This window comes from the organism of the source record quoted next, unplaced genomic scaffold (assembly GCF_019419815.1).
Source record: "Pyrus x bretschneideri cultivar Hongxiangsu unplaced genomic scaffold, Pyrus_bretschneideri_v1 Contig37, whole genome shotgun sequence".
In the NCBI taxonomy this organism is placed as follows: domain Eukaryota; kingdom Viridiplantae; phylum Streptophyta; class Magnoliopsida; order Rosales; family Rosaceae; genus Pyrus; species Pyrus x bretschneideri.
In genome coordinates this window covers 4,459,855-4,475,749 of record NW_025999690.1, presented here as the reverse complement: position 1 = coordinate 4,475,749, position 15,895 = coordinate 4,459,855, and positions in this window count along the sequence as shown.

Genomic DNA, 15,895 nt, shown 5'->3' with positions numbered 1-15,895 from the left:
TACAACTCAGAAAGTTTATGTATACCTATTCCTTGAACAAGCTTCTGAACGTCGCATTTGGCAGTGATTTGGAAAGAGATCGACCAGATTGTCTTGTGAACGGGTTTGCGTGACTTCAATCTTCTGATACTCTTGCTGTTAATGTGAGAAGAATAACTTCGACGCAATGTGCTTGGTGTTGTCTTATTTGATGTAACCCTTCTTGAGCTGTTTGATGGATGTTGCATTATCTTTATAGATCATCGTCAAGACGTCAATGACGAGGTAAAGATTGCAGGAGCTTCAAATATGGCCCACAACTGCTCTCAGCCAAAAGCATTCCCAAGTAGATTCGTGCAGGGCGAGAATTTCAGCATGACTAGACAAAGTGGCAACTAAGGTCTGTATAGTTGACCTCTATGAGCAGTGCCTCAAATGGTAAAGACATAACCCGTTTGAGAGTAAGCCTTGTGCAGATCAAATAAGTATCATGCGTCGGGATAACCAACATGGCGATAATCGACTTTAGATAAAGGGATACGACATCACTCGAGGATCCGTATAGATAGAACATGCCCAGATCCGTAGTACCCTTAATGTAACGAAATATATCTTTAACACCAGTCTAATGTTTAGGTGTAGGTACATTACTCTATCTTGCCAAAAGATTAACAGTGAAGGAGATGTCGGGTCTAGTGCATTGAGCTAAGTACAATAAAGTGCATATCGCACTTAGATAAGGAACTTCCGATTCCAAAATCTCTTCATCATCCTCTTTTGGACGGAAGGGATCTCGTTTTGCATCTAATGATTGAATGACCATAGGAGTACTCAAAGACTTCATTTTATCCTCGTTAAAACGGCACAACACCTTATGGGTGTAGTTCGATTGATGTACTAAGATTTCATTCGAACGGTGCTCTATCTTGAGACCGAGACAATATCGAGTCTTTCCTAGATCTTTCATCTCAAATTTTGATTTCAAGTGCACGGCAGTTCCCTCGAGCTTTTCAGGAGTTTCGATGAGGTTAATATCGTCGACATAAATTGCAACAGTCGCAAAATCAGAATGTGACTTCTTAATGAACACGCAAGAGCATAGTTTGTTGTTCACTTATCCTTAACTATCAAATACTTACTCAGATAGTTATACTACATTCTTCTGGATTGCTTCAAACCATATAATGAACGCCTCAACGCATTGAGAACGTGTTCCAGGGTTTGGGACTATTTGATCCAGTTAAAGTAAATCCTTCATGAACTTTCATATAAATTTTCATATCAAGATCCCCACAGAGATACACAGTTATTACGTCCATCAGCTGTATGCTCAGTTTTTTGAAAACTACCAAACTGATAAGGTAGCGAAAAGTAATCACATCCATAACGGGTGAATAAGTTTCATCATAATCAATCCCGGGGCGTTGTGAGAAGCCTTGCGCAACAAGGCGATCTTTGTAACACATAATTTCATTCTTTTCATTACATTTCCAAACAAAAATCCACTTGTAGCCAACGGGCTTCACATGTGGAGGAGTAGGAGCTACGGTTCCAAACACTCAAGCGAATTGAGTTCGATTTGGATTACTTGTTTCCAGTTTGACCAATCAGTTCTATGTCAACATTCATCAACAGAAAGGGGTTCAATGTCATCGCTCAACATGATCTCAATAGCTACTGCATATGCTAATACATCGTCGATGATCATCTCATTTCTACACTAAATATCATTCAAGCTAGCATAATGGACCAAAATTTCTCAATTCTTGGAGGTGGATTCGTCTCTTCAAGGACATTTCCGTAATATAGATTTTCCTCATGAGTTGGATAGAATGAGTAGGTGATAGTCAGATTCACGGTAAGCTCAACAGTCTGTGATGTGGGTTTTCTTTTCCAGGGGTATGAATCATTTTGAACCAAGAGGTCTGCCATGCTTTTATGTAGGGGTAGAGGATTGGCTAGACACTGATGTAAGTGGATCAGCCAAATTGACGTCCCAAGCCTCTAGGAGGGAAGTCCGTCATACATTGGTACATCTATCTTTGCAGACACATTCGCAGCTAGAATATGTGATCTTGTCGCTCGTGCTAGATCTGTGAAAGCATCTGACATGCTCTGAGCTACGTTCTGAATATCTAATTTGCGCTGCACTTCAGTTTCAAACTGAGCTGTGTGGGATCTAAATGAGACAAAATGGGAGTCGTCCACAATAATTCGCATCGCTCTTCCAAAACGGTGATGTTCTTATCTCTCTCTAACGACGGGAAGACTGTCTCATAGAAGTGATAATTTGAGAAACGAGCAGTAAAAAGATCGCATGTCAAAGGTTCTAAGTAATGAATAATTGAAGGAGAGTCCTATCCGACATAGATTCCTATCATTCGCTGAGGCCCTATTTTTGTATGTAAGGGCAGCGAAATTGCATATAGACTGCAAAACAAAAAACACACAGATGCAATATGTCGGGTTCGTATCTAGTAGCCAACTGAAGGGTGCTATATGGTTGGGTCACAACAGGCCTCAGGCGGACCAACATGATTATATGCAATATTGCATGGCCCTAAGCAGCGATCTCGAACTTGGTACGTATGACCAACGATCGAGCAATCATTTGTAAGTGCTTAATGAATGCCTCTATCAAGCCATTGTGGGTGTGAATATAGGGTACTGGATGTTCAACTTTAACCTCAACCTACATGCAATAGTCATCAAAAGTTTTAGATGTGAATTCTCCAATATTATCCAATCGAATATATTTGATTTGATAATCTGGGTGGTGAACATTGAGCTTGATAACAGGAACCAATAGTTTAGAGAATATAGTGTTTCTTATGGACAACAAGCACACGTGTGACCAACGTGTGGAAGCATCAACTAAAACCATAAAATATCTAAATGGTCAGCAGGGAGGGTGAATCAATCCACAAATGTCCTCATGAATCATTTGTAAAAAAATAGGAGGATTCAAACGAAATTTGTCATAAGAAGGCTTAATAATAAGCTTTCCCATAGAGTCGGTTTGACATATGATTCCTTGAATCGAACCTAAACTTCGAGTTAGTGGATGCTCGTGTGAAGATTTGAGGATACAACACATTATTTTTCATCCAGGGTATCCTAAATGATCATGCCAAAGTGTAATTTCGTGCGTGGTCCCTGAGGTAAGGTCGGCCACATAGTGGCTCTCTATAGGGTGTATGGTTGCAGTATACAAACCATTCAGGATACACTCAATCTTCTCTAGAATACGCTGCTGGCCATATTCGTAGAAAGTGATGCACATAAATTCAACTCCATTTTAGACATAAATTTCAGCATGGTAATTATTATCTCCAAGTTTTTGAAACTCAACAATGTTCTTCCGGAACGTGGAGAATAAAGTGCCTCATCAATGGTCAAGATTGTACTATATGACAACATTATATATGCCTTACCGTATCCTTCGATCAAGTTGGATGGGCCTGAAAGGGTTGTCAAAGGTGCATTCTTAGGTATGAAGTTAGTGAAATAGATGCGTTCACGTAAAACAGTGTGCGTGGTTGCACTATCTGGCAGACAACTAACTTTCCCACTAGTCATACCTAGAAATAAAAATTAATTTGAATCAGTTACATGCATAAAAGTTCTAAAACAAATATCCTTCAAAATAATTAAGTATTCAAGGACGGTAATTAAAAACTTAATATCCAAAAACAAATCACCAACAAATAATCAAAACATAAAGGAAATTGTTCAAACTTAAACCAAAAATAGGAGGGTTCAACCACTAGATGGAATTCGGCCACCAGGGTTCAAAAATTCAACTAAAAATAGTTCATGTCTAAGATTTTAATCTTCCATAGGGGTAATAGCCTAATAAAAGTCAGAAACCACCATCTTGGTACTCTCCGATTCATCCACTTGCATAAAGTTTGATTTAAACTTCTTACGATTAGAATGATATTCAGCTACAACCTTCCAGGAACACGGCAAACACAGGACCAATGATCATTTGAACCACGATGGTAGCACATGTCTACGTCTATAATGTCAAGTGCTTTGCCCTTATTCTTGAAGTTTGGGACCTTGGGAACAAGGTTAGGGCGTTTATGGGCTCAGTTTCCTCCTTTAGATGGGCCTTGCCTCTGTTGACCTTAACATAATGACTTTAGGCCACCCCTACCACACCTATGTTGGCGTTTTGGGTGTTGGTTTGTGCTATAGTGTGTTTCAGGTGCATCAATCGCCCCAGTAGGTCGAGCTTGATGATTTTTCATCAACAGCTGATTTCGCTTTTTAGTAAGAAGTAAAACAAAGATCAAATCCGAAAACTTAGTGAATTTATGAGCCCTATATTGTTGTTGCAGAACATTATTGGTAGCAGAGAAGGTCAAATAGGTTTTCTTCAGGAGATCTTCTTCAGTCAAGTTCTCATTACAGAACTTAAGAAGTGAAATTATATTCATTCATGGACTTAAAGTCTTAGAAGCACAGATGCTGTCAGTCGTGTCTTGCTTCAGGTAAGAATATGTGATTTTGGTGATCGAAACTATCAGCCAAAGTGAGCCAAAGTGTTTGTGGATCTTCCTTAGCAAAGTACTTGGTCTGCAGAGCATCATGATTTTGTCTTCAAATGAAGATCATGGCAATGGCTTTCTCAGCTTTGCCAACTGGGTTGTCCGTCTCATCTTTAATGGCGAGACACAAATTCTTTGCGATGAGGTGGAGGTTCACATCTTGGACTCACTTGAGGTAGTTTCTTCTAGAGACCTCTAAAGCGGTGACATTGAGTTTGTTCAAATTCGACATGTCCCTATCACAAAATAAATGGACAAGAATGTGGTTAGTGTAATGGAGAAAAAAATCAATTCATCACATAAGAGTAGAACATTCAAGTTCTAATAGACATTTATTGGTTTAAATTTACATGAAAAAACTTCGGGTTTTCATGGGTGATGTTTTTAATGAAAACTTCATGTTTTCAAACAAAGCATGTTTTTAGAAAATTCGGGTTTTGAAAGAATTATGAACTTTAGGGTCATATGTTCCTATAAAAAAACAAATATATTTATACAGAAATATGCAAATTGATCTTCAGGTCTAGAATTATATTTAAATTAATTATTTAGACTTCGGGCCAAAATCAAAGTGTGGGTGAAAAATTATAAAACCAAATTGTTTTAAAAAAATAAACAATTAAGCTTGGGGCCTAAAAACATGGACCAAAGCCCACAAATGGGCTGAGCAAGTAATGGTCGTGTGGCTCAGACATAAATGGGGCTAGGGTAAACAGGTGTGGGCTACATGCCCAGTAGACCAGAGGTCCATATAGGTGTGGATCAAGTCTGACATGATACGGTGCACTGGTTCTCTAGTACCAAGTTGGGAGCGTGTGTGTGCGGTTACACGGATGCACCAACTAGAGGTTGGGATCCAGTGTGACACGGTGCAGGTGCACTGATGCACCAGTTGCAGGATAAGATCTGGTGTGACGTTATGCACAAGGACACCATAACCCGACGGGCTGGTGTCATATAGGCTTAGGGTGAGTACCAATGGGCCTGGCTTTGTAGACCCAAGAAAAAAACTTTTTTTCAAATTATTGTTGTAGGGCGAGATGAGTCCAAGCCTAAAGAGTTGTGGGTCAGACCAAACACAAATCCCCCGCTATGCTAGGTGTACGCATCAAAGGAGATAATTGGCGTCGCCGCTTCTGGCGGCCGTGTCTAGGTTTAGAGAACTCGAGGCGAGTCACATGGGTCAATGATGACCATGGTGGTGAACGGAGAAGGTTAATCTCAACGTTTAAAAACTAAACCCTAGATATTTCAAATCAGATTTCAACAAATTTCGATAAGATTCAAGTGAATCTCGATCCAATTTTCGTCGGGGATGACTTCTAGTCATCGGTGACAGTGACCAAAGGCTCGGGGCGATTGCTGCAGGCCATGCTCGTGGTGGTCGTGGACAAAGACGCCATTAATATCGTTTTTTGGGTTGCAACGCTCGGAGCTTTTGGCTGCGTGGCTTGGTTCACTCGGCTCAGCTCAGGGAGCCTAATATCTTTTTCAAACTTTTTTTTTTAATTTCCAAATTATAATTCAATGCATATTCAACATATAATTCACGACATGAACAGATATTTGATGTAATTCATGGCAATATCAATTTACTTAATTTGCCAATTTTGGATATAATGTGTACACAATTTATATAGAATCTAAAATTTGGAAAACATAAAGTTAGGTCATGCATTATGGTGAATGTTCATGCTATGAGGGCTGCAAAAATATTGAGATAAAAACCATTGTTTTGGAAGAACCTGATTGCGTGATGATATTGAGGAACTGGTTTGATGCAGAAAACTTCCACATCATATTCCTAAGCGCAGGGGTATGAGTGTGCTAATAACGTGCTATGGCTTATTTTATCTAACAAAGAGAGAGAAAGTACATGGCATAGAGAGAGTCAGGAGAAAGATGTGTTTATAGGGTTGTGTAGAGGATGTGTTATTCCCCTTACGCAGTGCCTTTGTTTATAGTAATAAAGTAGGGAAGAATCATTCTCCTCTAAGGAATACAAGTTCTAATAGGGAAGAATAACTAGTATCAAATCTAATCTAGGATTTACACAATCACACTTAAATACAATGTTTATAACATCCCTTAGTTTTTAAAAATTGACTTTTTTTTTTCTTTGTCAAACAATAAATTTTGTAAGATTAAATGTTAAATTAGTCGCTGACGGGGTTTGAATCCACATCGTTAAGCAATGGCTCAACTCCTTTTGTGAAGTCTGGAGTTATTTGTTTGGCTTTCCTTATCAAAAGTTGTAAATGATACCACACTTGCTCGTACATTGTTTTAGTTCTTACAACTTTGTTATGGGTTTCTTTTGCTAGATCATGCATTCAATGGCATTAATTGAAAGACAATCATCAGCACTAAAGGTTTGTTCATGCACATGGATTTCATGTTTAACTTACTAATGCATTTCGACTAGTGACCTTGTCTCGTTAGAATCTCTCGTTGTTGTCCAGCTAACTGGGCATGCAATTTAAGACACCTCACGTAGATTGACTGCTACCTTTTAGACGAGATTGAGCTTTTCACCATTGATCTGCTTGGATTGCTTGTACTCTTGACAAGTGTCTCTTTGTACTTTGTTTGCAGCAATCAAAGGTTTTTGTTACAATAGGGTTAAAGGATTTCATTTCCTCTTTGGAGAAAAAATTTATAATTTTGAGAGGGTTTGTTTTTCCTCTTCATCTCAGATCTCTCTAGGAGCATCAAGCATTTTTTTCTGGGCAATCTTCTTCTTTGAATATTTATAAGTCATTCTCTGCAAATGCTTATTTAAAATCTTATTATTTGCTCATTTGTTTTGGCTAGGAAATTTTACATTTTCAAAGAACGTTTTAAAACCTTGGGTTGCCTCTTATGTTCTTCATTAGAAACCCTATCTACAAAACCAAGTTCTTCAAGTTTCAAATCTTTAAACTTACCCGTTTTGGATTCTTGTTGGTTTATTCTTTCAATGGTTTGACCTGAAGAAAATGGCTGGTTGTTGAATCCAGATTTTATATGCATATCATAACATCATATCATTTCGTGATTTGAGTTTATATCGGTGCCACAAGGTGAAGAGCTCAAGAGGAGCTGCCACTTCATGAAGACTGAAGAAGTTCATCTCATGTAAGGCAAGGTTGCACGAAGGTAAAGCTGTTCTGTATATAGGAATCTAAGAATTGAGCTAGTGTGGTCATTGTATGAACCTTGTTTACACTAGTGGATTGGATTTAGTGGAGAGTCCCCTTTTTTTTTAACCCAGATGTGTTTTTTTCTAGCCAAAAACTTCTTATGTTCTTTATCTCTTAAACTTGTTCACATATCTTATTTACTAACATATGTTTCATGCATCCTACAGGTTGTTATTTGATATGTGTTTACAACTAAGTTTACACTGCATATTATGAGCAATGAATTGAATTGTCATTGACTAAGATAACTTGCAGTGAACTAAGTTTGATTCATAGATTTGTGTTTGATTAACTGACGAATTTGTACTTAGTTGACTGATGAGTTTGACTAATCAATCCAGCATACTTTGTTTCATAATTGCTTTGTCATTACTGTTTGCATAATGAACTGATATCAAAATGTGTTTCAAGTTTAGGAATTATTGTTGCTAAACTAATCTAGGTAAACTCTGATTAGTTGGACGTATTGGTTAGTTAGGATTTGTTATTGCAACTGCTTTTTAAATTAATGACTAACTTGCAACTAGTTGACTAGTTCATCTGACTAGTATATTGTGCAATTTTTATTTGCAGGATATTTTGCATCGTACCAATATATTCTGCCTGATACCAATTTCAATTGGTATCAGTGCCTTGATCTAAATATACATAGAGTGATCTCTGGGAGTTATTGGTATTAGGTGGAATCTCATTATGGATCGTGACTGAATTGTTGATTCATCTAATTTTCCTTCCTTATTCGATGTAACAAATTACGCTGTTTGGAGTGAGAAGTTTCAAATATTCTTCGATGCCCATGGTTTGATTGCCCTTGATTCTTTTACTCTTGATATAAAAGATGCAAACTGGAAAAAAATGAAGGATGTTGCTTTCCAAGGGGTTTAATAAGCTAAAGCTAATGTGAGATCAAAAGATCTATCTCATGAAGATGATTTGGCTTTATTTGTACAAACAATTTAGAATGACTCTCAAGAACAAAGGAAGAGATATCAAAAGAACTGGAGACTCTTCGAAAGATTCAAATTTTCATTCATAAGAAAATAAGTCTTTTGACAAAAAACAAGCAAAACTTTTCAATCTTAGAGATACAACATCTTTGAGTGAGCCTGGATCATGCTTCACTTATGGTAGAGCTGGTCATTGTGCTGATGTATGTGCCAATAACTTTAAAAAAAGCTAATGTACAGAGGAGATAAAGTTAAGACGGAACCTTCAAGTGATTGTAAGAGTAAGCACTCTTAACAATCTAACCAGTCATCTGATAATGAAATACAATTGTTGCTTTTGTTTCTTAAGTGGAAGAATACCAACTCAGTGTTGATGAACGTGTGTTGGATGATCATTTGGAGGTGACTTATGATGTTTTGTGTATCAATCATGACTCTTTTTTTATGAGACTTGTGTTGCTAAAGTGGATAATGTTAAGTTGTCTAGAAAAGTTTGTAAGCTGCAGAAAGAAAATGAGTCACTCCACCTTGTCGGAATGAAATTGGGTGAAAAAAAATTATTTCTCTTGGGGCTCAAGTCAAGTTTCTAAATGAAAGAGGCTCTACGCTCAAGTTGTTGCTGCCCTTGACGCTTAAGTTTAGGACATAAAGAAATCTTAATAAAACATGCTAAATCAAGTTCATGTATTGAAGGCCAATAATGTAATGTACCATGAGATAAACTTAACGCAATTAACCAAATTGAAAAAAGCTAACAACATGGTCATTCAACTAATTATTGGAGCTGAAAAGGTTGAAAAAATGTTCAAGTGCTGGGAAGCCATATGGTGATAAAAGTGGTCTTGGTTATGTTGAAAGTATTTAAGCTCTGTGGTTACCGAGACAAAGTGTGTAAATGAATCAAAGCTTGTGGCAACTGAAGTCAATCCTAGTCCGATGGGAAGATTCTTTCCTACATGTCATCACTGTGATGAAGTGGGTCACATTCGACCAAGGTATTGTCTACTTCAAACTGGAAAGAATGACACCTTAGATGGTCAGGTTGATGGACTAGTTGTTAAAGCTAACAGAATTTCACAACTTGTTCAGTCATCTAGTTTGAATCATCTGAAGCCAAGCTCTAAATGGATTAAGAAAGTTTCTGATAAATGTCTTGTGATACTCAACGCACTTTCAATTACCAAACTGAATGTACTGTCATTTCTCATCATATAACCAGATAAAAAGATGCCTTTTTGTCTTTTGCTCCCTGTAATGGTGGTGACGTTGTGTTTAGTTGTGGGGGACAAGTCTCAATTAACTAAACAGGGTGCTGTCAATATTATTGATTTTCCTCAGCTAAAGAATGTCGGATATGTGGATGCGTTGAAGTCAAGCCTCATCAATATTAGTCAGTTATGTGACAAAATGGCTGATGAATTGTATTCATCCAAAAGAGATTGTCAGATTGTCGATAAAATTGGAAAGAATATGCTTATCATCCTAAAGTCCAAAGACAAATGTTACATCCTTAATGCTTCTAAAATTGGTAAATCTTCATTATTTAACCAAGCAATTGATGAAACAAGTGTGTTGTTTCATAGACAATTTGGTCATGTGAACATCAAGGATCTACACAAATTATCCAAGAAAAAGGTTGTTAGGGGGTTGCCACATCATTTTATCTCTAACTCTTGTGTTTGTGGATCATGGTTTTTGGGGAAACAAACTAAGGTGTCCATCAAGGAATTGTCAAGCATTGGAACATCCATGCCTCTTTAGGTAATACACATGAATCTCGTTGGTCCAATTCTACCTCCATCTGTGAAGGGAAACAATTTATGTCTACTAATTATGGATGAATACTTTATGTTCACCTGAATGTGCTTCTTGAGAGAAAAATCTAACACTTCACGTCAATTCCTCACTGAATATATGTCACACTGAATGAATCTATATATGGTTCTCCTGCTCTGGTTAGAATCAGGACTGATCATGTATGGTTTGTTTTTGAATCCGAGCTAAAATACATCAAAGATACGTTGACTGATGACAAATGGATTTCCACTATTCAGGAAAAACCAAATCATCTTGAAAGAAATGTTGTCTGGTCCATTGGCATTCGTCCATCAATCATCAACATTACTGGTACTAAATGGATATACATGAACAAGCATGTTGGGTCAGGAAATGCAATCAGAAATATGGCTAGACTTATTACTTAAGGTTACTCTCAACTTGAAGGCGTTAACATTGATGATATCTTCACTCAAGTTTCTTGACTTAAATCTGCCAATGCATACCATTTGGAGACATTTCGAAGAACCCTATCCAACACTTAAGAACCAAACATATTAACATGCGACATCACTCTATTAGAGATATCACAAAGGTAAAAATTTTACGTTAATCTTTGTGCCAACTGAAAAACAGCTAGCTGTCTTTATTCTAAATGAAATGGGTTGAATAGTGAAGCTTTCGAGTTTTTCTAGTACGTCCAGTTTCTGTGCATGTTTCTGCTTTGTCAGTTGACTATCAGATAATTGTATTTTTTTCTGTATGCATCTCTTAACTATCATACATTGTTAGTATTTTGTGGATTAACCTTGGATAATTTTTCCATTGTGATGTCAAAGGTTCTCCCTATTAATTCAGATAGCCTTTGAAAAATCAATTTTCTTACCTCACAAAAGCTTGGGTTGATTGAGGGTTAAGTTAACTTTGGTCTTAATTAAGTTGCAGTGACTTTACTTACTCTTTAATTCAAACCATGTGTCATTTCTCTTCTTCTTGTTTGCCCTCTTCCCAAATCGAAACAAAAATTAAAATGGGAGAGTGTTGTATGAGAGGAGTGTCTTAAAAAAAGAAATCATATATCATAAAAAATGCAAAATTTCCATCAATTTGGCCTTCCGTGCAATGACATGAAGTTGTGCTTCAAGATTCCTTCTACAGGTCATGGATTTGAATTTCTAAAAATCAAATGGTGTCTCATAAATATTCACCTTCATTCAATTGGCCTTGGCATATTTCAAATTGGTGCCTCACTCAAAATTCCACGCTAAAGTTCACTTTCTTTTAAGGCTTGTGTCTTGCTCTTTGTGAGTCTTGTCCTTTGTTCATATTATGAAGGAAGTGTTGTTTCTTAAGCTTAATAGACTATTAAAAGTTTGGTTAGTCTTTGAATTAACTTTGGGCCTAGTGGCATGAAACTATGATTTCAAGAAGGTTATCACATGTCCTTCTTCCTCTACCTTGACACATTATTATTGCATTATGAACTTGTGTTAATCTGTGCTTTACTGTCCATGTATGCCTTTGAAGATTTGTCATTTTAGAGTTGCACTACATGTCTATTTCTCAAGTTCTTGAATTGCTAATCACACCTTGGAAGCATAGACATTCAAACTACTCTGTGTTTCAATTCCCTTATGGATTGTCTCGTTTGCTGTAGTTTATTGATGCTGAGATTATGCATATCTTCTTTGATCTCAATTTTTTGTTTTGTGTTGTCCAAATTGTTTGGGTACATTGTTATGTGCTCTTGCACAAAACCATTTTTAAATGGGTATGTTTTTCTTTTCTATTGAGTAATTGGTTTTCGTCAGAAGAGTGAACAATTTTAAGGTTACTTAGGTCATTTAGGATTGTCAATTTGCAAGTAATACTCTTATTTGTTTTTTTTTTTATATGGAGTCATCTCAATCACATCTCTCAGGTGAAACCATATGATTATCTTGTCATCACTTATGCTAACACCACTAAGCCTAAGTATATCCTAAGTGCACATATGTATCATTCTATCACTTGGTGTTGATATTATGCCTTGTTCTCCATCTTCACATCTGGGTATTACGGGAGAGTCATGTTGCCTTATGAGAGCACTCATTTTAGGGGAGTATAGTATTTTGTTGAGAGTTCATGTTATGGGAGAGTAAGATTTTATTTTTCTTTTTCTATGTGTACTAAGTTCATTTCCTAACTCTAATCTTGTGTGCTTCTTTCATGTCAAGTTGTAATTCTTTATTATATCTCCAACATTCCCTTTAGTTATCTATGGTTTTTGTCCCTTCATCAAAACCCTAGAGGTTGTATGCTTTGAATTTTGCGCCTTTAGTACTATTGCTGCTTCTGTCCATAATTTGGAAAAAGATATCTTCAGTTAGTTTGGTTGGATGACTATGCCTTTGAGGGTGAGTTCCATTTTAAGAAGTTATGATGCTATGTTCATCTCCTTTGTTCTAGCTTGAAAGTCATTGGAGTATTTCTTATGGGGGAGTGAGTTGTTTAGGTGAGACCTAATTTTTGAGGAGTAGTTTTCCTTTTAGGACTTTGCGTTATTAGTTGCATCACTTGTGCTTTATTTGGAATATTTTTATGACATGTGCTTACTTGTTGCTAGTCTAATTATTGATTTATTTGGCTTGGGCATGCTCATATGATCTATTATTTTTTGTTATCCGTTGTGCTTTTGCTATCATTGCGTTGTGTTATTTTGCTGCTAATTTGGACATTACGTGTGATATCCGCCTTGTCTTTGTCTATCGTGACAAAATGGGGGAGACAAATTATGTTAATGATGTTTCATATGATAAATTATGTGTGTTATTTTACTACCTACCTAACCTATGATAAATTTCACTTGTTTCTTGCCAAGATTTTTTTTTTTTTTTTTTTTTGTGAGAGTTGTTATAATTACTTGGTCTTCTTCTGTTAATTGATGTTACCTTGAGTGAGGATATTTGTAAATTTAGTCATAGGTTTTGGGATATTTTGTCAAGGAAAGCTAAATGGGGAGATTGTGAAGTCTAGAGTTATTTGTTTGGCTTTCCTTGTCAACAGTTGTAAATGATACCACACCTGCTCCTAGATTCTTTTTGTTCTTGCAACTCTATTGTGGGTTTATTTTACTGGACCATGCGTTCAATGGCATTGACTGAGAGACAATCATCAACATAAGAAGTTTGTTCATGCATATGCATTTCATGTTTAACTTATTGATGCATTTTGACTAGCAGAATCTCTCGCTGCTATCTAGTTAGCTAGGCATGCAATTTAAGACATCCCACATAAGCTGACTGGCACTTTTTAGACGTGATTGAGTTTTTTCACCATTGATTTGCTCAGATTGCTTGTACATTTGACAAGTGTCTCTTTGTACTTTGTTTGCAACAATCAAAGGTTTTTGTTTTAATAGGGTTGGAGGATTTCATTTCCTCTTTAGAGAGATAGTTTATAATTTTGAGAGGGTTTGTTTTTCCTCTTCATCTCAAATCTCCCTAGGAGCATCAAACATTTTTCTGGGTAATATCCTTCTTTGAATATTTATAAATCCTTCTCTGTAAATGCTTATTTAAAATTTTCTTGTTTGCTCATTTGTTTTGGCTGGGAAATTTTACATTTTCAAAGAGTGTTTTAAAACCTTAGATTGCCTCTTGTGTTCTTCATTAGAAACCTTAGCTACAAAACCATGTTCATGCATTAAACACCCACTCATTGTAGAATAGGGTTACATTGTTCTTCTTGGTTTTGTTTTATTTTTGTGGTCAAGTTCTCCAAGTTTCAAATCTTTAAACTTACCCGTTTTGGATTCTCATCAGTTTCTTCTTTCAACTGTTTGATCAGAGAAACTGATTGGTTGTTGAATCCAGATTTTATATGCATATATCATAACATCATATCATTTCGTGATTTGACTTTATATCGGTGCCACAAGGTGAAAAGTTCAGGATGAGTTGCCACTTCATGAAGATCGAAGGAGTTCATCTCGTGTAAGGCAAGGTTGCACAAATGTAAAATCGTTTCGTAGATAGGGATCTAAGAATTGAGTTTGTGTGGTCATTGTATGAACCTTGTTTACATTAGTGGATTGGACTCAATGGAGAGTCCCTGATTTTTTAATCCAGAGATGAGTTTTTTTTGGCCAAAAACTTCTTGTGTTCTTTGTCTCTTAAACTTATTCACATATCTTATTTACTAGCACATGTTTCATGCATCCTATAAGTTGTTATTTGATATGTGTTTACGATTAAGTTTACACTGTATATTATGAGCAATGAATTGAATTGTCATTGACCAGGATAACTTGTAGTGAACTAAGTTTGATTCATGGATTTGCGTTTGATTAACTGACGAATCTGTACTTAGTTGACTGATGAGATTGACTAGTCAATCCAACGTACTTTGTTTCATAATTGTTTTGTCACTACTGTTTGCATAATGAACTGAAATGTAAATGTGTTCAAGTTTAGGAATTATTGTTGCTAAACTAATTTGGGCAAACCTTGATTAGTTGGACGTATTGGTCAATTAGGATTTGTTTTTGCAATTGCTCTTTATATCACTGACTAACTTGTAACTAGTTGACTAGCTCATTTGACTAGTCTACTGTGCAAAATTAGATTTTTATTTGTACGATATTTCTCTTGGTACCAATTTCACATTTCCACTATTGTGGTATAAGGCCACTTGCTAAACTTTGACTTTGAGTTGAATTGAATATCAAACATATTTAAACATTTTACATAGTAATGATGCATTTATTTCATTTAATATTTATAGGTATAGGTTAGTAAAATACAAAATAGGTATAATACTGACTTGAAAAATATAAATTCGGTAAATTGGTTAAAAAAAGTATTTTTAAAATTTAATGTTTATCTCTTTAAAATTTTTATTTTATTTTATTTTATTATTTCTTCAATAATATGTCAAAATATATGCAGTATACTTGTAATTTTATGTATACTATTGACAAATGTGGGAAATACAATGCATTTTAAACTTAAAAAGTTATATATGTACATATCATTTTGGATTTTTAAAATATGTGTAGTTTAATGAATGATTGATACGAGTGTGGAAATATTTTTATTTTTAAAAATACTTTCGGACGTGTATATTAGTATATTCGAATTTACTAATATTCACAGGTACAAAATCACATGTAGAATATAATGTTTACATAAAAATTATAAAATAAAAGGATTAAACGTGTCATTTGACCTATTTCAAAATTTCCCTAAATTTAAATGGTTTATAATGTGTTATACTCCATTAAAAAAATAAAATAAATAATAAATAAAAAAAACATGTAATATTGTTTTATGAGCTGTATATGATTTAGCAGATAATATGATTGTCAAACATGTCATTTTTTGAGTTTAGGGAGTTGGCTTGAAACACAAACTGTTTATTAACTATGTTAAATAGGTTTACATAATTATGAAACGGGTATGATTATAGCCAACTC